The sequence below is a fragment of the Pholcus phalangioides genome, unplaced genomic scaffold, assembly GCF_987345545.1.
Source record: "Pholcus phalangioides strain wild (caught in Gottingen) unplaced genomic scaffold, Ppha-v1.0 ptg000002l_1, whole genome shotgun sequence".
Lineage (NCBI taxonomy): Eukaryota > Metazoa > Arthropoda > Arachnida > Araneae > Pholcidae > Pholcus > Pholcus phalangioides.
Genome location: NW_028301595.1, coordinates 10,886,521 through 10,909,534, shown reverse-complemented (window position 1 = coordinate 10,909,534; position 23,014 = coordinate 10,886,521). Strand labels below are relative to the sequence as shown.

Sequence of the window (23,014 nt, the reverse complement as noted above, 5' to 3'; positions counted from 1 at the left end):
TGATATTGATCCTTTCATTTCATCACGAATCGCACACAGTACGTGTGCAAATTTATGCTCAACGGAAGTATATAACACAATGGTAATGATATTAACTGTGAGCTGTCGGAAAAACTTGACGAAATCGGTTAAGTTTTGTAATAAAATTAAATTTTTCTATATTAGTTAAAAAAGGGTGGGGGGTGTAAAACCTTACGATAGATGGCACTGATGTAGTATTTTTACGCGAGAATATGCAAATGAATTGCTCATGTTAAAAGATTGAGTTTATTCCTAGTACTGTATTTTAAAGTTTTTTTTTGTGAATTATAATGTAATGTGTACTTTATGAAACAAGAAAATTTCATATAAACCTTAATATACGCTTATGACGTGAACAATTTTGGATGGCCACCGCTATTTTCCCTCTCATTTGATAGCCGAGTGGTTAGAAGACCGGTTTTCGTTTCAAGGGACCTGGGTTCGAGTCCACCCGGTATAATACACATCGGCCCGGTGGCGCAACGGTAGCGCGTCTGACTCCAGATCAGAAGGTTGCGTGTTCAAATCACGTCCGGGTCAACGTGAATGACTTTTTCTCCCCAGCGCGACCCAACCCGCAAAGGTAAAAGGCTTATATCCCTGGAGGGACAGAGCCCGGGTCGTGACTGGTCTGTCGGTATAATACATATCTATACTCTTCACGGGAAGACATAGTCAGGCTGAAAGAGTGGTCTAAAATTAAGGGCCTGGAGTATAACGAGAGGACTAATTGCCTTCAATCGAACAAGGAAAGGATCTGAAGGTGTCGTTCTCGAAAAACTTTGATGAAACTCAAGTACATTCATCCTATCCAGAAACACATAAAAACAAAAATGAGTGGTTGACTGCAATTATTTAAGTCACAAAAACCTATTGAAAATGACAACAGTTGGCTACTTATCACACTGTTGTCGCGTTTCTTGGCGATATCTATAAAAAAATTTTTTTTCATTTTCTTTTCCTTTTTTTCCTCCAGCTTCTCTCTTCCAGAAATTAGCTATTTCTCTTTTGCCCCTCTTTGGCTGTGCTCTGTCAACATCTTCTATAGCAGAAAGCCTCCGCGCGAAGCTCGTGACGTCACTGAAGTCGTCTATTTCGCCTACAGTAATTGAATATACTGCAAAAAAAGGTGAAGATTTCCCATACGTCGGCCTGCTATATCCAGTGGTTGTGCATATTAAAATGAGTAAAATCAGTAGGTTTTTTTTTTTCAAATGTTTTGATGACGTCAGCTTAGGACCCTTTCCTTGTTAGAGCGGCAGAACCAGTTTGCAGAACTCAAAGTGGACGTCTGATCGTTAAAAAAAAGGCATAGGGAACTGCTATTGGCTGTTCGCGATAATACTGACGGTTGCAATTCGCACAAACATGAAAGATGAGCCAGCCTGGAGTTTCCAGGAACTCTAGTCTGAGGGCAGCTACTCGATACTCTGATGCGACGTTTGAAATGGCATTCCCACGTCACAGAATTCCCACGAATCAGAATCCAATATGTCATTAACGTAGTGTGTAGCGGCCTTAAAATGTAGTCTTTTCTTGACGTAAACAATGAATTTTCAAATATTTATTTCGTGCGACAAGAGTGCTCAATATTTTCCAAGAGGTTGGACTACAATGATATAAAATGGATAAAAGCTTTCGATTTTTTGAACGGAATAGCAAAAATTGGAAGCCAAACATGCCATACAGCCAATCCCCGTCAGACATGGGTGCAGTTTTTTTATCAGAGGTTCTTTAGTATCCACAGTAAGAGAACTACGAGTAAAATTTCAACGAAGTGAATGTTCAGTAGGTGACCTACAGCTGTGTTTCAAAGAATTGAAAGCTTATGTGGGGAGCATGATCGTGGGCTGTACGATACATATAGTTCGTTCGGACTACGTGCGGTTTACGCATGCGAAGCACACACGATATAAACTCAAGAGCCAAAAAAAAAAAATTCGGTACAGGCATGCGTATGCAAATAAAGAGATATGGAACCAATCAGAGTACGGCGCTGCGGTCGGCAATGCCTATATAACACAACAAGTGTCCGGCATAGTTGTTAGATCGGTTACCTACAATGGCAGGTTATCGAGATTTAAGTGAGTTTGAACGTGGTGTTATAGTCGGCGCACGAGAGATGGGACATAGCATCTCCGAGGTAGCGATGAAATTTGGAATTTCACGTACGACCATTTCACGAGTGTACCGTGAATATCGGGAATCCGGTAAAAAATTGAATCTACGACATCGCTGCGGCCGGAAAAAGATCATGCAAGAACGGGACGAACGACGACTGCCGAGAATCATTAAACGTGACAGACGTGCAACCCTTTCGCAAATTGCTGCAGATTTCAATGCTGGGCCATCAACAAGTGTCAGCGTGCGAACCATTCAACGAAAACATCATCGATATGGGCTTTCGGAGCCGAAGGCCCACTCGTGTACCCTTGATGACTGCAAACACCAAACATGGCCCCCGCTCTGTCCCACCCTTGATGACTGCACGCCACAAAGCTTTACGCCTCGCCTGGGCCCGACAACACCGACATTGGACTGTTGAGGACTGGAAACACGTTGCCTGGTCTGACGAGTCTCGATTCCAAAACTGTTTGAATCGTGAACTGTTTTTGGTTATATTTCATCACTACTTCGTATAAATTATGCTAGCGCAGCTTTATTAGCTAACTTTTAGTTTGGTGAGGTTTAAGATGTAGTGATATGATAAATTCTTAACTGATTAATGGGCAATTGAAATTAAACTTTTCAAACCCAGAGGAGTTTGGATCTGATCGAAATGACAGCAAGTTAGGCTAACGGACATTTCAGATGATGAAGTAATTAAATGGCTTAATTAGTGAAAAAATACTGCATAAAACAAAAAAAAAAGTTGAAAAATTAGCCGATAGGTAGTACCGCCACTTGACAAATCATGTCACAGATGTTCAATATGTTTGTCTAGAATAGAGGTTTTTATGGGTCACAGAAGCTTTCAAGATGGGCCGTTCAAATCCACTAACAATCAGTAATACTTCATATGGTCGTGACCCATAGCTAAAGTATGGGGTCACGACCCAAACTTGATCACAGGGGTTTCCGAGAAGGGTCGTTCAAATACCCCTAAAGGGTCATTCAAGTATTACGTCAGCATCGGGGGTGGGGGGGGTTTCAGATTTGCTGACTTTTGATGGGGAGGGGGGGGGGAGGGGTTTGAAGGTTGCTTACGTCATCAACCACCGCTTTTTGAGATATGAAATATTCTAAGCTGCTGACAAAATTTTGCTTACAGGGGGGCGGGGGGTCGGTGTTTTGCTGACAGGGGGGGGGGGGTCAAAAATGGCTGAAAATCTGCTTACGTAATACTTGAATGGCCCCTAACTAACAGGGACTCTTGAGCTATAGGCCACGACCCACACTTAATTCGCAGGGCATCTGAGATTGGTCGTTCAAATCCACTAACAGAGTTTCTTGATCTATGGGTCCCGACCAACACTTTTTACGCAGTGGTATCCGAGGTGGATCGTTCAAATATACTAACAGCCAGGGGTTTTTTAGCTACGGGTCAGGACACAAACTTGATTCTCCGGGGCTTCCGAGATGGATAGCACAAATCCTCTTACAATCCTGTTATACATGCACTTTTGCGTCACTGGTTTCACCCATGGTACTGTACCAGTTTTCGAAAAACTAACAGTACAGTACCATGGGTCACAAAGCTGATCTTGTTGTTGATTTTGAGTCGCGGCTGAAAAGGGTTAAGAACCCCTGGTCTAGAGTAACGCCACTTATCGGCGATTTTTTTACTGTATCTTAATTTAATAGATGGTGAGTAAATTCTTTAAAAAATGATGAGTAAAAAGCCTTTTTTAAGCCCTTCAGATAGCATACACATTGGTAACAGGGCGTCCGGCATTTTGCTGGCGAACCGTTGATCCTGGAGACATACTTCCAATTAGGTATAGACATACTTTGGAGACATACTTCCAAAAAGTATCCAAATAACGTTAATACTCAGATATAACATTCATGTTGCAAGGGGTTGTATAATTATTAAAATAAAAATGTTAAATTTTATACGGAAACCCCGCGCTCAGAAACCCAATTAGAAAGTTTTTGCCCTATCTTTCCTAATGTCAAAAAAATACATAAATACTAATATTTTTAAGTGCAATACTCACTGAGATATCCGAATTTCAAAAACGGAGGAAAGTTGGGAAAAAACATCATTAGATGGGGGGTAAAATGTTTTACCCGTGTTTAATGCCGATTTTTTCCCAACTTTCCACTGTTTTGAATATCTCTGCGAATATTGCACTCAGAAACGTGCAAGTTTTTCTCGTTATTCTCAGGAGAGACAGGGAAACAACTTTCTAATTGGGTTTTTGAAGACGGGGGTGTCCGTATAAGAAGTTTGCATTTTTTATTTTAATAACTATACAAACCCTTGCAGCATGAATGACATATATCTGAGTACTACACGTTATTTGGAAGTATGCCTCTAGGTTCAACGGTTCACCAGTAAAATTCCATACGCCCTGTTATCTATGCACTCAGTATGTACTCGTGCCCGGCGTTAAATTTTTCTCATTCGGTATCTTTATTGGGAAGTTTTATTTCTGCAACCCTGCATAATTTTCTTTAAACATCTAATGTGTATATATCTTGACACAAATGCCAAGCCATGTTGTGAAAATGCTCGTGTAGTGAAGGAAGACAGAGGTATCCAAACACATGTGGAGCAAAAAAACAAATACAAAACAGGAGTAAATAAAAAACAAGAACAACTGTAATGACTTCGAAGGCTTCCTCCTTCTCTTAAATTCCAGAAGTTTTCGTAGAAAGTAATAGGATTATGAGATTTATACACGAGTAAGGATTCCACCGATGTCGCGTCGCGTATTTCCAGCATCAGCAGCAGCATATCTGATTCAGACTTGATTCATTGCACTTTGCTAAAGGAGAAGTTGGCTTCGAGAGTCCTCTCTCTGTATAATCCCGGTTAAAAAAACTTTGAAAATGCCAGAACTTCATAGATTATCTCGCAGCTAAGATCTGATTCTTCAATCGATCCCAGCATCAAAAATGGTCAAGTTTCTAACCTGGAAGAAAAAGACTCTACCTCGACCGCATGTGAGGAAGGAGCACGTAACAGCCCTGTGCCTGACGATACTGTACATCGTGGAAGTCTGCCTGGGCGTTAGGACTGTTGTATATGTGTTCGATCTATGGAACAGGGCAAGGCTTTCACATCCTCTTTCCGACGACATCAGTTGGGCCCTAGTCGCAGTGTCCTTGATGCTGTGCGTTTTCACCTGCTGCTCCGTGAATGCCATATCAGCCTTATGGGATTCCAAAGACTACGATGGCATGAAGAGTGCCTTCTATTTCTGTTTCCACATTCTGACCGGTGGCATACCGACCCGTTTCGTGAGCATGTGGAAGAGTGAAAGCACCGAGGCCGAGAAAGAGAACGTCATGCTCATGGCCTGTCTGAAGTTCATGTTCAGTCAACTGTTCAGTATACCGTTGATGGTGATCCACGTGTACCTAGGATACGAGCTGACAGAACTCTTATACGATGCCCTAACCGTCTTCAGCGTGACGGTGACTTTCGCGTTGACTTGTTCGGCTATACACAGTTTCCCCGTCGATGTCGAATATCCTCACCAAACCATGGCTCTAGTACCGCTGATTTTCAAGAGAAAACCGGATGATGATCAAGTCACAAACACCGAACAGGGCAAACACGAATCCGTTGGTCCGACCGATCAGCAACAAGAAATAGGAGGCAGTCATTGGGTACAGAAAATCGCTACGGTGGTTCAGTACTTGATGTTCTCGATCGGTAGGATTCTAGCATTGGGTGTGTTGCTGAAACTCACAGGTATATATGCTTTGCCGATCATTTTCCTGCAGTTCCTGTTATCAGTACTCTACTTGAAGTTCCAGGCAGTGCATCTTGTTCCGGAATCGCTATCGAAACGAAAACAGCTAATGCGCCTGGTGTTCCTGAGCTACGTCCTCGTGTTTGAATGGCAACTGCACCGAGAGCCACACACCGGCTACAACCTGGGTTCTTCTTTGAGACACGGGATCCTATACTATTTCATAGCAACTGCCGAGTCAGTGTTCTATCTCGTCGTTTGGGTGGTGACGTACAAGCCTCACGCATTCATCTTCATGGATGTCGGTACAGTGCATAGAGATTACGTGTTATGGGTGACTGTAATAGCCAGTTCGTCGCTTTTGGTTTCGAATGCTATTCATGCCTGTTTGTTTTTTCTACGGTACGGTTCAAAGGAACTCCTATGCAAGCAGCCGAGGAGATTCATCCACAGAGCCAGTACCGTGATACTCAATATGCGGAGAGCGAGTGCAAAGACGAGTTCGGTAGGGAATGATAAGCCCGATGCTAAAGTCGCTGATGCATCTGAAAAATCGGAAGACCTCCACGAGAGTGAACCGGAATTTACAGAACCGAAAAGGTTCAAATCCAAGAGAAGTAACAGCTACAGAGACCTCAGTGATAACGTGGACGAAAACGTCGAAGTTACTCAGCATAAGATGATATATCCCGTAAGGCTAAAGCAAGAATCCACTCCCGTCACGAATCCTTGTCACATCCCGCCGGATCAAATCCAGAAAACAGCTGAAAAATGTGAGTCGTACCAGTCTAAAAAAATTTCTAGTTCATCGAAAGCATTGCATGACTGCATGGTAGCGAACACGGTATCTCTGGCCAAAAACCCCTTCACGGCCGGTGAACTGAAAGCCATCAATGAAGGTAATTCTACCGAACCTTCGAAATCAAATACAAGTGGCAGATTGGCGAGTTACATCCAAGCTAAAAACTTCAAGAGCCCGTACAACCTAAAAGGTCTGAAGGGTCTGAAAGACTCCAATTTCTTCAAGAACTTGAGGAGTCCGAAAAATAGCAGTTCTCCCAGGTCATCTGTGAACGCCAAGGCAAGTTGCGGTAATTTCGACGTCATGAAGAAAGTCAGTTCCATGACGAACACGGTATCGACACAGTTGGCGAAGAAGCTGTCAGCCGGTACGCGAGTCAACAAGGACGAATCTAAGAAAGATCCTGATGGGAATAAGATAGTCATATCGACCATAATGAACGAGTACAAAGAGGAATTACCACAAAATTACGACACGTATACCAGAGACGAAGCCGCTGACGTGGTCGCAAGAACAAGTTCGAACGACACTGAAGGCGATGGACTGAACAGTAAGCCGATCGCTAATCGGAGAAAAGGAAAGAATCCAGAACAAGTGAAGAGACCTGTAAAGTCGGCGAGATGGAGACCTGCGGATTCGGGACTCGACACAGACTCTCCGAAATTCACCAACAACACCGACAGATCTTTTGACTACGAGGATGATGATGATGATGATGATGATGAAGAATGCAGTTATACCAAAGACGTTGCAGGGGCCGTGACTCCACCTCCCGATTTCTATGAATGCATCGCCAGTGATAACACATCCCAAATCGACAATGTCCCACCTGCTCCCGAAACGGGACCTCCCCCTCCTTCAAGATGCCGCAAGCAGTCACCATTGTCAGCGGAGGTGGTGAGCATCGACTGTGATGACGAAGATGAAGACGTAATTTACGACAGCAGGGATTATGAGAGATCTGATCCATTCTGTGATAATGATGTCGGGACTATTGAAGACGGAGCCCAAGGGACAACCAGCAACACTGACGATGAATACGTCGAACGTTTCGTGTGAAGGTGAATACAGTATCACACACGCGTGATACGGCCCACTGGGCCGTGTATCCCGACATGATTTAAACTGTAGTCATAATTTTTGGATAAGAGATCGACATAGATTGGTTAAAAACCTGAATTTAACCAATCCACGTCGATCTCTTAACAAGAAATTGTGACTATAGTTTAAACCATGTCCAAGTGAGATCTTTTAACAAAAATGTAGGATATACGAGACATCCCATAAATAAATGAATGCCCTGAAAAACATTTTGTTTGCCCTATATTTTAATATCTTCAGAAGAAGGAGAAATTTTGTTATTTTATCAATTTGAAGGGCAAAATACTTTACTTTTGGGGGGAAACTGGCTTATAGGCTGGGATTACACTATAAAAGTTTCATAAAAGTTCATTTATAAAACTCGCAAAATACAACCGATAAGGTGATCGATTGCATTTGCTAGAATGTTACCAATCCTCTTATTAGTTGCAACTTTCATAAAAGTACTTTTATAAAACTTTTATAGTGTAATCCCGGCCTTACATGCATCCGATTAACTTTTGAACGATATATTAGACTCCCACCAATTAATATTTTAAAATTTGTTGAAAATTAATGTTTTTTCTATGAAATTGATTGCCAAGGGTGCCTCACATTCCTAAATAGTATAAAAATTTGTAAAAATTTGAAAAAAAATTAATTGGTATATTTGAATAAGGTTTGCGAAAAAAAAAGTACGTTTTCACGAAGAGAGATTTTTTTTTTTCAAAAAAAAGGAAATTTTAGTTCAAATTATTGTCGACAGAGAGCACTGCACAAAAACAAATCAGGATTGATTATATTCGAACCTATATCTCCAATCTCTTCTGTGTCCGAAACATTCGTAAAGCTTCAGTCGGTGATTCGTGGCTGAGGTAAAACTACTCCACCAATATTGCTTTATCCACCAATGTAAACATCGCTATGCAAGCGCATTCAGAAATGAGCTGTTAATCGTACACCCTAAATTTTACATAGGACTCCGAATTGTACATTTATATATCCACTGATTTGCTTTCTTGCAGAGTCCTCTACTGACTAGATAGGACTCTGTCCGTACAGAGTCCTCAAAATCTGAACTAGTTTTTTTTCCGTATCAAAAAAAAAAGTTCTCTGTATGAGAATTATATATTTTTTTTGCAAATCGCTCATTCGAAAATACACAAATTCCATCAATTTTTATATGAATTTTTAAACTACTGTATTAATGAATTTATGGGACACCCTCATAGGCGCATTAATGGTTTCGTGGACTGCACGAATTTTGCCGCCCTTCCCCCATTCTAATCGAATTTCCTTGACTACTCTTTCCTCGCCAACCCGTACTATGACCGGCTTGGCCTACCACAACTCCTGCAAGCATACCTGTGTCTCTAAGCATTGCTTGGGGTTCTAACCCTCTTGGAGCCAAGATTATAGTGTTATTTTACAGAAAAAAACGTAAACCCCCCCCCCCCCAGAAGAAAAAAAAAAATCTGAACCCCCCCCGAGAAAATTCTGCGTGCGCCTATGTCTCTAAGTCACTCTTTTTGTCATCCACATGCTTGCACACTGGTTTGATTAATCACATAGTTGCACACTGAAGGACCACCCAGACCAGAATTGAATTTTGAGAGGATTCCTAGTCCAGGAGGGCCAACTGCCGGCATAAAAACTGGCAAAGAGGGCCTGTGAAGAAGAAAATGTGTTAATGTTTGTAGATAGATATGTGTTTGCACGTATGTGTAGTGTATGTAAAAAGAACTGGGCAAAAGTCATGATCTGGCTATAAACAGGCAAATGCCACCACAGTCCACAGAAGCAGGTCACACAATCTGCAGCTAGCAACATCTATTCCAAGTGGAATAGGGGAAAAAACATCACCCCTGGGAGTCGTGACGCAAAAAAACCCCTAGCAATAGCATCAAAAATGCAATACAGGTAACAAAGTTCTGTTTCAACTCAGTGCATCAAAAATTAATGGGGATTTATATTGACAAAATTTATGTACGCTAAGCAATCCAAAAATTCAAAAGAGTCTTCTCACTCTGTTTTTTTTTCACATGTACATTATATGCAGCCAAAGTCCAATATGCAATTCCAATTGGGAAAATATGTGAACATACAAGAGACAATTATTAAAAATGCAAATCGAATAGATGCGAAAAGATGTGAATAATGTCAAAAAGTGCAAGGATACAGATATGCCCCCCGTATCTCCACCCATGTTCTAGCTCGGTGTTAAAAACAGTGGGAAAAAAATTGACATTTCAATCAAATCAAAAATTATAACGTTATAAAAAAAAGATATTAATTTCTTCATCCGAAACAATTAGAAACCTGACTTAAAACAACCAGAATTAATTTTAATCATTATTTGGATGACCATACGTCTCGTATTTCTCGGAACATTCCTGTATTTTCACGTGATTTAATAATACACAAGAAATTTTTTTGAAAAAAGACAAACAACTAGCAACTATATGGGTATTTTTTCCATTCAAATGGCCAAGAAAAAAGTTCTGATCTAGTTGGAAAATCCCCAAGTTGTCAACACTGTTCTAGCTTGAGCAGGCACTAAAGAAACACATGCAAACAGTCAAATTTTAGAATGGAAAATAAAAACGAGAAAAAATGCTGCCCTTTTTTCCGATGTTAAAATATAGATCTTGATTTCTATAACTTTTTCAATGATAACAAAGAACACAACCAGAGATGGAAAAACAAATATTATAATATATATAATTATTATAATATAATATTATAATAAATAATACCTTTTCATTTCGACTCGAACCCCGAAACTCATTTCTGTAAATATGATTAAAATCTTTTTTTTGTAGGCAGCAAAAGACGTCACTGAAACTAATATTTTTACGAATATTATCGCCAGAAAAGCCATAATTTTTAGTGTGATTATAAACGGATACATAAACATTAAGCAAGCTGATGACCCCTTTAAAACGGGCTCTAAAACGGTTTGTTTATTGGAAGTTTTTGAAATAAACAAAATAATTTGCATTTGTCTAAAGGCAACTATACTAGATATGTACAGACCATACTACTTCGCGCATACAAAATTTTCCTTCCGAGTTTTTTTTCCATTGTGTTAGTACTTCGTTTCCCAGTGTTATTCCCGAAGCATTTGCAACTGGACTGCTGGTGAGAAACAAGTACAATATATGAGTTCGTTCTTTCATTTCCAGTAGAATTTAATTTGGTTATGGTATCTCTTTGCTTGCTAGCTGGCTGCGTGGAATCAGCTTTTCTTAATTTCTGAAAAACAAAAACCACCCCCTTCTCTTCTATCTTGAATGTGAAATGAATATTTCTACAAAAATAAACTGAATCTGTGAAAGAGCAAAACTTGTGAAGAAATTAAATGTGCCGAGTTACTTTTGGAGACGGTTGCCAAAAAAAATAATAATAGTAATAAAAATAAATCTGTGAATATAAACAGTATTCAAGGAAGGATGTACACTGCTGGCCACCCAAATTGCAACACCAAGAAAGACAAGAGATATCGCAACAATATTTATTTTGTAGATAACATGTTGACCAAGCATCAAATGATTAAATTTATAGACTTCTGTGAAGTGTGGTTCCTGCCAAAATCAGTAGCCAGAGTAGCCGCCATTGTTGGAGATCACCACTGCCACACGCCTCGGCATTGATTCAAAGAGACTTTGGATGTGTTCTTGGGGTACAGCAGACCAAGCAGCTTCCACGCGTTGCCAAAGTTGATCTGGTGTGGCAGCTGGGGATGTAATCTGGGTCAATCGTTGAGCAACCATGGACCACATGTTTTCTATCGGCGAAAGATCCGGAGAGCGAGCTGGCCAGGGAAGCAATTCAATCTGGCGATTGACGAAGAACCTTTGGGCAATGCGTGCCACGTGTGGTCGCGCATTATCCTGTTGAAATATGGCTGTGGGCAAGCCCTGAAGGTAAGGAAGGACAACTGGCTCCAACACCTCGGAGATGTAGCGCTGGCTTTTTAAAGTACCGGCAATGCGTACTAGAGGAGTGCGAGAGTGATATCCAATACCGCCCCATACCATAATACCCGGTGCAGGACCAGTGTGGCGGTGCATAACGCAGCTGTTCAGCATCCTCTCTCCACGGTGTCTCCAGACTCGAATCCGACCATCGTGGTGTTGCAGACAGAAGCGTGACTCGTCAGTAAAGACAATTTCATTCCATTGTGCCGTCCACATCCATCTTTCATCGCACCATTGGCGGCGGAGACGTCTGTGGTTCTGCGTCAAGGGTAGACGAAGCAATGGACGTCTTGCGGACAGACCACTCTGCTGTAAACGGCGTCGAATGGTACGCGCAGACACTGGATGATGCGGTACAGACTGAATGTGCTGTGCTATGGTTCGTGATGTGGCTGAGCGATCCGTCACTGCCATACGCACAATACGCCTGTCATCACGTGAAGTGGTGCACTGAGGTGGATGCGATCGAACACGTCGGTCCGTCGTACCCTCCTGCATCCAACGATCACATATCCGCATTACAGTTGTTTGGTTTCGTCCAACACGACTACCGATTTCCCTGAAAGATAATCCACAATCTCGGTAGACCACTATCCTTCCTCTGTCGAACTCGGATACTTGATCAAAAGATGATCGCTGTTTTCTACGAGGCATAATTGATCGTTTTTTTGAAAAAACCACAAGAAAAACACAATTGCCGTACTTCAAATCGTCGAAATCTCCAAGCCTTAAATAGCACTTTGAAGTGGCACCACAGGCGCGCGTGATGTGCATCTGCGCTGAAATTCTAATCATTTGCATATCTCACCTCCGCTAATGCATGTTGTAAATTTCATATTATTTGCATGATTCCTTCAGGGTGTTGCATTTACGGTGGCCAGCAGTGTATTTTCTGGATATTATGCTGAAGTGAACTCGGAAAGAAAAGCCTCCTCGTCTCTGCCGAGACTCAAATCCAGGCCCTCTTGCATACCGAGCGAGCATGTTACCATCTACACCACTGGAGACACGACCCTACCAATCCAGTGGTGTTCCTGCCAATTCAGTGGGATCGATGTTCGAGTCCCGGTGGAGACAAGATGACTTTTCTTTCCGAGTTCACGTCAGCATAATATCCAGAAAATAAATGTTTCCTTGATATCCTGGGCTGAGAAAAAGCCATCTATCTCTCTATAAACGGTATTGTTCGCAGAAAATCTTACAAATTTGTTTTTAATTTTACTCTTTTTTTTGTCATTTGTAAAATGATCGTAAGAATCCTGAAGAGAGAGAGAGAGAGATTATAAAGTAAACGGGCAAAGTTATCATTGGATTGAATTTATAAAAAAAATCATAATCTCATGACCTTTCTTTGTTTTCTTCATATTCAGATAACTTTTAGGAATGATCCGAAAATTATGGGAGAATCACGGCTAAATAAAAACTATGCTGTGATTCCGTCTGTCGAAAGTCGTATAAAAAATGGGGTTCTCTCTCACTCTCTCTCCACTGTATTTCTTTGTTTCTTCGGTCTCCTCTGTTCGAATCTGGAGACTACCCAATTTCCAAATTTGAATGGTTTTGTGCTACTATACAGGGCCGTCTTAAGAGCATCGTGGGCCCCCGGGCCAATTGGTTTTTCTGGGGCCCTACCTTGTAAATTCTAGAAAATTTCAGTCGGATCTCATTTTTGTGAGGCCCCTCTTCTCCTGAGGCCCCCGGGCCGTGCCCGGATCAGCCCATGAGTTAAGAGACGGCACTGCTACTATACTGATGTTTATCTATCTATATTGCTCTAAAATAGAATGTTTTAACCCCGGCATCTGATGACAACCGGTAACTTTAGATCTTTTCTACTCCCAGGGTTATATAACTAAATCGTTTTCACTTTAATGAGCATCAAAGAAAAAGAAATCAATCAATGGTTCATATATCTTTCGCCTCGGCCATCCTCCTCGGACTTTTTATGAGAGCAAAATACCTATTCCAGAGAAGTCAGTCCCTGGAAAATTTTAATCTTTTCAACTGAACTGATAAAAAATGACCAGTGGTCGTTTTTTATCTTCACTGGTGGGGCAAATAGAAAGGCTAGTGGGGCAAAATCCCCACCAGTTAACATGTTAAAAAAAGGCTTGTCCCTCGCTGTGTAGGTCGCTCATTTGGCCACTCACTGACCTAGTTTCTTACTCTCGGCAGAGACGGATTTATTTGAGGTTATACAAATTTTGCCACCCTTCTATTCCCTACAAGTTTTCTTTTCACTCCTTCAAATTTGCCACTTCTCTGAACTTGCCGCCCTGTTCTATAGCCTGCTAAGCACACCCTGTAAATACGCCATTGGATACCCTGTATATTCTGTGTAATTCCTTGTTCTGTATATTAATGAAATCAATTTCATATCTTAAAATTTATAAATTTTAGCTTCTAAAATGCATGCTTCGGCATGTCTAATTTAAGATTTAAGTATATGAATAAGATTTTGTTTAACCTTTGTTTTTTTTCAGGGAAACCGGGAAATTTATAGTTTCATTTTAAATGCGAGATCCCGGGAGGGAAACCCTGTTTGGTATTCCACTCTCCGTTGTTTTTTCCCTACGAGACAAAGTTAGCCCGCTTTTTTTCAAGTATTTTCTATGTTTATTCAGAGCTGCCCTTACCAGACGCGGGGCCCTGAAACTTCAGAATTGCAGAATTGATAAAAGTTCAGAATTGCAGAATTGCAAAGATGATGAAAGTTCAGATTTCCAGAATTGGTGAAAATTCAGAATTCCGGAATTGATTGTTCCGGAATTGAAAATTTAGAATTCCGGAATTGATTGTTCCGGAATTGAAAATTTAGAATTCCAGGAGTAATTGATGGTAATTCACGGTTAATTGATGATAATTTATAATTAATTGATGATAATTTATAATTAATTGATGATAATTTATAATTAATTGATGATAATTTATAATTAATTGATGATAATTTATAATTAATTGATGGAAATTCAACATTCCAAAAATGATGAAAGGTCAGAATTCCAAAAATGATTCGAGTCCAGAATTCCAGAATTGATGAAAATTAAGAATTCCAAAATTGAGGAAAACTCAGAAATTTTAGAAAAAAGAAAAAGAAAAAATCCAGATATTGTGGAAATTCAGATATTGTAAAAGAAATAATTCCAGATTCTCTTTCGAGATGAAAATGAAGAGTTCCAGAATTTTTTCCGTCTAGAGGAAAATGATTTCCAGAATTGATGAAAATCCAGAATTTATCAAAAAAATTACTGTGCGAAATTACTAATTCGACTAATTCGAAATATGGCCCCTCCAAAAACGTGTGGCCCATGCCACCGCACCAGTCACATACCATTAAGGGCGGCGCTGTATTTATTTTTATTGCATTGATTCGGCGTAAGTAGGGCGACTATATTTCCTCGAAAGACTATACGAGAAATCGGGATTTCAAAAACATTACCAATTATCGCCAAAAATGATGCCAAAAGTAAGAAAAGTTGTCAAATATTGCTAAAATCACGTATATAAATCGCCAATAGCTGAAAATGAAGTAGTATGCAAATTGGAGTGGATTGTCCACGAAATAAAACATCCACCATGATTAGGGTCACCATACGTCCTGCATTTGCCGGGACAGTCCCGATTTTTTCTGTTTTTCAGACTGTCCCGTCTTTTTTTCAAAAATGCCCCGGTTTTTCACGTATTTTCAACGAAACCAACTTGATTTCCATTTCTCAAATTAACGATTAAAATTATTTTCCCAACTCAGAAATTACATTACGATAATTACGACTACAAACAAGAACATATTTATTTCACATATATATTTATAACATTATTTTTCAATTCACCGCAATCGGAAGTGGCGACTTTTCTGTGATTTTAGTCATAAGTTGGCAACTTCTAGCATCGTTTTTGGTCGACAACTAGCCAAGTCCCGTATTTTCCTGTATGAGGCTTTTTGGATCACGTGATATTTCTCTCTTTCTTTGAGGGGCATGCAAACCGTATCCTAGGCAACCAACATGGCGGTTGAAAGAACAACCTTTAAAAAAGATAAGATAAATTAAAAAAAAATTAGTAGTAATGAAATAGATTTTGTCACTGATGGGTGCTAAATATTTCGAATTTTTATTTAAGTTCAAGTTATCTATCTGCCTGTCCAATTATCTCAATTGCTGCAAAATTATTTCAATGTAATTTATGAGCCATTATCAATTTTAAAAAAAAGCAACCTATATGAATTTAAAAGGCAATAAGGGGACATAAACTTGGATTTTCACGCTCAAGAAGATAGAAATAAAAAAATTTAAATCATTTCAATATTGTATGGATATCCAACTCAAAAAAGTAGATTCGGCTAATTATTTTATACTTAATAATCTGGACTTCGTATCTCTACGTTAACTCAATGTTTCGAAAATATAGAATTCAATTTTTAAAATTATTGCTGTAACGTAAGTCCCCCAATAAATTTCCGCATCTCTACTGTTAAAATCGGCAATTTTACTATTGATTTCTATGGTAATCATCTTGTGTGCCTGTCCCTCAAAGTGATGGTGATGATGACGTCTATTCAAAAAGACTCATTTACAAACCAAATTTCACGTATTTTTCTCGAGAAAATATGGTCAGCCTAACCATGGGATCAATATTCTCATTTATATGGTGACGATACATCCCGTATTCCCCGGGACAGCCGTCAGTATTTTTTGTTTTTCTGGCCGTCCCGACTTTTTGGAGACGGTCCCTCATAAATTATATTATGATTATTGCAATTATAAATAAGAGTATATTAACCTCCCACATCTGTCTTTGTGAACGTTTTTATTCGAGGAGCTCAGTGATTTGAAATACCAATTTTATGTATTTCTCTCGAAGAAATATGGTCAGCCCACCTATTTATAGTTGTAATTATCAAGAAAAAATTTATGAGTTCAAAAATAATTTTTGATATAAAAATAATATAATATTATATATATAAATATATTTTATATAAGATAATAAAAATTAAAGTTGTTTTAAAAACGGGAAAAACCGGGTAATTTAAGAAAAAGTCGGGATCGGCCGAAAAAGGACAAAAACCGGGGCTGTTCCGGAGAAATACGGGACGTTTGGTCACAGCAAGAATATTTTAATTTTAATAGGTATAGTAATATCATTTCTAACTTGAGAAGATAGTTTCAGTCGTTGATTTGAAGAATATAGTCAAGTTGGCTGAAAAACCGGGAAATTTTTGTAAAAGAAATCGGAACAGCCAGAATAAACCGAAAAAACCGGGACTATCCCGAAAAATACGGGACGTATGGTCACACTAGGTGAAGGCAATTTTGGATTATGGATTGGTTTAAAAGACAGAAAGTAGATGGCAGCAGCAAGATAACCAAAGTGGATTTTTGAAAAAATCATTTTACACGTTCTTGATATCATTAGTTAGCACACACTCGCACACACAAAATGGCGATTATTTTTTACAGTAGTTAAAGCCTTGTTGTTCAGTGTGATGATAACACCATGACACTCGAAACGCATCGGCCCGGTGGCGCAACGGTAGCGCGTCTGACTCCAGATCAGAAGGTTGCGTGTTCAAATCACGTCCGGGTCAACGTGAGTGACTTTTTTTTTCCTTTGACATTTTCGCGATAATAATTTCATAATTAGTTATGTGACATCTGCTGGTTTTGTATCAGTATGCGTTTTGATAATCAGATGTAACCAGTTTTTGTCTTAATTAGAGCTAAAGCTTTCATTATTTCTTTCTGATGAAAATTCAGTGTTTTACGAACATGAATATATATTTAAAAAAACTGACAGTGCACACGTGTGAACCAATTCCATTTTTTCCGTTGGGGGGGGGGGGTTTCGTGTCAGGGCTACCAAAACCGCTATAAATTGAAAACCCGTGTATAAGCCGACCCCAAAAAATCCGTTCATTTCAAAGAAAAAACTTTCTTATATTTTCATGCAAAATGAATAGCTTACGGAAATTTACAATGGAAAATGATTCAAACTTTTTAATCCGTTTCCTCTGAGTCTCCAAGCTCATCGTAATCCATCGGATCATCATAGGGGGTGAGGCATCTTCGTTTTTATCTTCATCTGGGCTGTCATCGCAATTGTCACTTTCAAAGAGGATATCATCTTCAGTTCCGTCCATCGCATTGCCGATTCAACACTTTTTGAACGATCGGATGATAATTTCGGTGGAAACAAAATTCCACGCCTCCTGTACCCGTTGGCACACTAGGTCAATGCCAGGTTTCTTCAGGGCACCACTTTTTGTAGTTTGTTTATCATCGGAACTCATCCATTCGATCCACAAATTCCTCAAATGGTCTTTGAGAGGCTTGTTGATGCTCACATCTAAAGGCTGTACAGTCAACGTTAGCCCATCTGGTATCAAAGCAAATGATGTTTTCGATTTCTTCGTACTTTGAATTAGAAAACGTATCTAGATAAAACTCAGGTAAGTCATTCAAGGTGCAAGAGGTTGTATAGTTATTGAATTAAAATAAATTACCATTTTACATTTTACACGGACACTCTCTGTCCTAAAAGACCCAATTAGAAAGTTTTTCTCCTGGGGCCAGCAGAAAAAAAAAAATTCAATGTTGTTTTCAAGTGCAATATTCGCTGAGCTATTTGAATTCAAAAAACGAATGGCGCATCTTTCTCGCATTTACGTTGTTCTTTTCCAACTTTTCTGGAATTTTTGAATTCATATATCTTAGCGAATATCGTATGTGGAAACATGGATTTTTTTTTGTTGGCCAAGAGACAGGACAACGACATTCTACTTGGCTTTCTGAGGACCGGGCGTCTGTATGAAAAGTAAATTATTTTTATTCCAATAACTATACAAAGACTAGGAACATGAAAGAAGTATCTGAATTCTACACGTTATTTGGACACTCTTTCTACACTGCTCAAAACAATTGGGGAGCAAGCAAAAAAGTGAAGAAAACCGTGCGAGACAGCCACGTATTGGCATACAATGGATAGTACACGCGTATCAATGCGCGATACAGAAAAAAGACGTAAAAAAATTTGGAATTAAGCTTTAATTCTTTGAAAATATGGAAAAAACATGAAAAGATGATTTAGGGCAACAATTTGGATACATGTAAACGATAAGAAAAAGTACTGTTTAGACATGATGCATGAGTTTTAATAGGGCGTGTGGTCTCCTCGAACAGCTAAGACTGTTGCACACCTGTTTGTCATGGATGCGATGAGGTTATCGATCAGACTTTGGGGAATACTGTTCCACTCCTCAAGAAGTGCAATCTGCAAGTCTCGGACAGTAACAGGCGGCCTTGGTCGCGCAGCAATGCGTCGTCCTGATTTAGGTCAGGAGAGCACGCTGGCCATTCCATACGCTGTATTGTTTCAGCTTCAAGCATGTTCTGCACCAGACGAGCTCTATGCGGTCGGGCATTATTTATGGCTCCAGCGTAAGGGATGACATGAGGTCGCAGTATCTCGTCTGCGTACCTTCGGGCCGTCAAAGTGCCATTCCGAATGATATGCAGGTCCGCCTATGCTGATTCCACTCCATACCATCCAACCAGCTCGTCTGTATTGTGAACTTTCACGAACGAATGCGGGGTTATTTCGAGTGCCCCTGTTCCTCCATACACGTCGGGTGTCACGCTCCAGGCTGAATCGGGACTCGTCTGTAAACAGCACTTGGCTCCAATCATGTTGCTCCCAATCTCGATGTTCAGCAGCCCATCTTCTTCGGGCCGCACGGTGGCGTGGGGTCAACGGAATGCAGACCATTGGCCTACGTGCATAGAGCCCTCCCTCATGAAGCCGATTACGTACTGTTTGGCTGGACACCCTTCGTCCTGTTGCCAAGAGCAACCGTCTTTGCAGCTAGCATTCTCTGTTCTGTTTCGACGGGCTGTTAACCGTACATACCGGTCATCAGTTGCTGTAGTGGCGCGTGGCCGACCTTACCCTGGTCGACGTCTAACATTTCCTGTTTCTTGGAATCGATTCCACAGCCTTGCAACAACACTTCTGGCGACTGCAACAGCGTCCGCGACACTACGTTGTGTTTGCCCGGATTCCAGTCTGCCTATAACAAGCCATGCCATGGATTCCGGTAAATCACGTTGTTGAGACATCCTCAAGTCACCTTGTCTCAAAGCAATCGAATTTCACAGTTACGGCAGTAAAACAGACGTTTCTGCAACATCCCGATTTCAGCCCTTATCTCCTTTTTCTGGTTTTTGTCGTCATGAACTTTGATTTGCATATGAAGTTTTCTTGTTCCGTTTCCTGCTAGGCTTTAAATTATGGATGATTCATTTTATGTTACTTATCGGTATACATCTTTGCGTAATTTTGTTAAAACCATGTGCTCCCCTAATTGTTTTGAGCAGTGCAGTTACGGCCCTGACTTGAACAGCCCCAAACGAGCCGCGGATAACGAAAGTTTGAGAACCAATGGTCTAGGATTATGAATTCGATTGATAATGTTGGTTTGGTTTGCACATGTCGATACCTACGAAAAAAGTCAACATTACAAGACTGACAATATTTTCTGTTTCTACCTTTCACTCCTATTTTCATTTAATTTCTTTTACAGCAATATCGTTTATTCATCTCGTGCGGGAAAACCTAATAAGTTGATCAAATCAAGAGAAGAGAGATTTCCATGTTTATATCAAACCTTCAGCAATTTAGTTTGGAAATTTTACATAATCGACGGTAAAAGTGATTAATGCAAAAGAAACTCATGACACACTTATCGATTCGATTGATCATTATGCATAGTTACCAATTTATCATTCACCATATCAATATACTGGGTGTTAGAAGAGTTGATCAACTTTGCCCAAGAATATTAAGAAGACACCAACGAAGCAAGTGTCCAATCAGTACGCTGGATTAGTATCTCACGCAGGCTCACCGCTTCATTCTGACCACGACGTTTGAAGTGAACAGACGTACTTTTTCCGCTGAGCAACCGAGCATCAAGATTTGGTATTAAACATAAGTGGGAAACTCGGTCAGCGTGACTAGTGGTTAAATTTTCCTCTGAAGACGGCACCCATTGGTGTTGAAATGCATAAGGACTTTTTGTTTTCGTGTACTTGCCTTATTCGTTGGAGTCTTCTTAATATACAGGGTGTTTTCTTAATCCTCCTCCTTGTCGCTATTTTACTGGCGAACCGTTGATTCCAGAGGCACATTTGTAATTTAAAAAAATCGTCCAAATTTTGTGTAGAATTCAAGTACTTCATTCTCTCTTATTGTAAGTGTTTACGTAGTTATTGGAATAAAAAAGAAATAACTTTTTATACAGACGTCCTGTCCTCAGAAACCCAGTTAAAATGTCGTTGTCCTGTCTCTGGCCAACAAAAGAAATCCATGTTTCCACATACAATATTATCTAAGATGATTGAATTCAAAAATTTCAGATAAGTTAGAGAGGAACAGAATAAATGCGGGAAAGATGCTCAAGTTTTCTCCGTTTTTGGAATTCAAATAGCTCATCGGATACTGCACGTGGAAACATTGAGCTTTTTTTCGGCTTCAGGAGGAAACAAGACAACATCTTTCTAATTGGGTCTTTTATGACAGTGTCCGTGTGAAATGATAATTTATTTTAATTCAATAACTATACAGCGTCTTGCAACATGAATGACCTGCCTGAGTTTTATCTGGGTACGTTTTCTAATTAAAAGTACGCCTCTAGAATCAACGGTTCGCCAGTAAAATGCGACAAGGCGAATTACCGAATCACCTTATAACTGCCTAGCATATACAGTAAATTGAACTGACTTCCGAACTGTGAATAGATGAGCTATTAGTTATCAGCAGGTAAGTCAATTGTACGTAAGTATCTAGTAACGGTGTAGACTTAGTTTTTAAACTTTATTTTTATACTTTGAAAAATAATTTCTTGTTTCTCACAAATTTCATATTTTTTAAGGGAAATACGTTCATTTGGAAAGGAAGAGGAAAAATATAAATCCACTGCTGCTGAAATCCGAGATAATTCTACAAAATAAAAACTGGATCGTTCCATGGTTTTTTTTTTCTTGCTGTCCTCGAAAGAAAGAAACGAACTGAATACTATGAATTCCCGAGGGACTTAATCTCGTTCAATTTCTCAGAGCATTGGGATGCGATGCGACTTTGAAATAAACTCAAAGGACAATATCATATATACTTATTTCAAGAGATTTCTGATTCCTATTCTATTCGAAGAATAGAAACAGAACTGACGAGATCGGAACTGCTTCGGACATTTATTTACTCTTTTTCTTATCCATTCCTATGTCTCTAGAGCAGGGGTGCAGGACTTTTTCAGTCCGCGGTCGAGATATTGGGGTGCATACAGACTACTCGTGCGCTAGAAACTTGTATACAGGGTGGTAACTATCGACTCCCCAATAGTCACACACGTGATTCCTTGTAAAAAAACGAATACAGATTAGTTTTTTTCTCTGTTTTATGATCAGATAAATATTCAACGAGTAATAACGTTTTGAACTTTTGTGACGTATTATTTTTGTAACGATCAGTTACGCCCCAAACAACCAACGAAAGTAGAATTCTTTCTCAGCAGAGGGTTACAGGTATTTTGAAAACGAACTGAAATATTTTTTCCCGTTAGAAGCCACAAGTTCTGTTATTTTCTTCCACGATTGGCGCTTTATCCTCTTCGTATTAGAGCGTTAACACCTTTTTACTACGTGTTACGTTGACTCCACCAAATTGGGAAATTCACCGCCTGCTTTGTAAAGCGTTAGCCCAACGAGATCCTGTTGGAAAAATTGTTTTCCCGAAATCAATAATTTTTTTGCCAAAATGTGGTAATTTGTTCACTATCAAGTCAAATATTTTGAGGGAAAGTGCATACAGTGCATAATACTATACAGCGATAACGTTTTATTTTTATGCTGTCATTATAATCAGATTAAATTTTGATATCCAACGAGTTATAACGTTTTGAATTTTTACTCAAACGAAATTTCGTGGAGTAAAATTGAGTTTTGATGAGTGATCACGCATCTAAATGCCTTGAATCTTGAACCTCCACTCATATATCGGGGTGCCGTAGATGAGATTTTAACAGCCCAAACCCCCTTCATCAATTAAATGCAGTAGTGCATTGAATCCATGGTTGGTATAAGAGAATAGGAATGAGCATGGACCCCACATCCTGGAGTAGGGCATAGCCCACTAAACAATTCTAGTCGGCCGTGAGTAGGGCCCCTAGACTGGGATCTTTTGCGGGCCCCCCGGCCAGACTTTCACGGGTCCCC

The 23,014-nt window shown here is 39.8% G+C and overlaps 2 non-coding genes across 2 annotated transcripts; both read left to right on the top strand.

Annotated features, from left to right (window-relative positions):
* Positions 1-489: 489 nt before the first annotated feature.
* Positions 490-561, top strand: TRNAW-CCA (transfer RNA tryptophan (anticodon CCA)). The gene has a single exon. It is a non-coding gene; the product is annotated as a tRNA-Trp (tRNA).
* Positions 562-17,262: 16,701 nt separating this feature from the next.
* TRNAW-CCA (transfer RNA tryptophan (anticodon CCA)) lies at positions 17,263-17,334 on the top strand. The gene has a single exon. It is a non-coding gene; the product is annotated as a tRNA-Trp (tRNA).
* Positions 17,335-23,014: the final 5,680 nt, after the last annotated feature.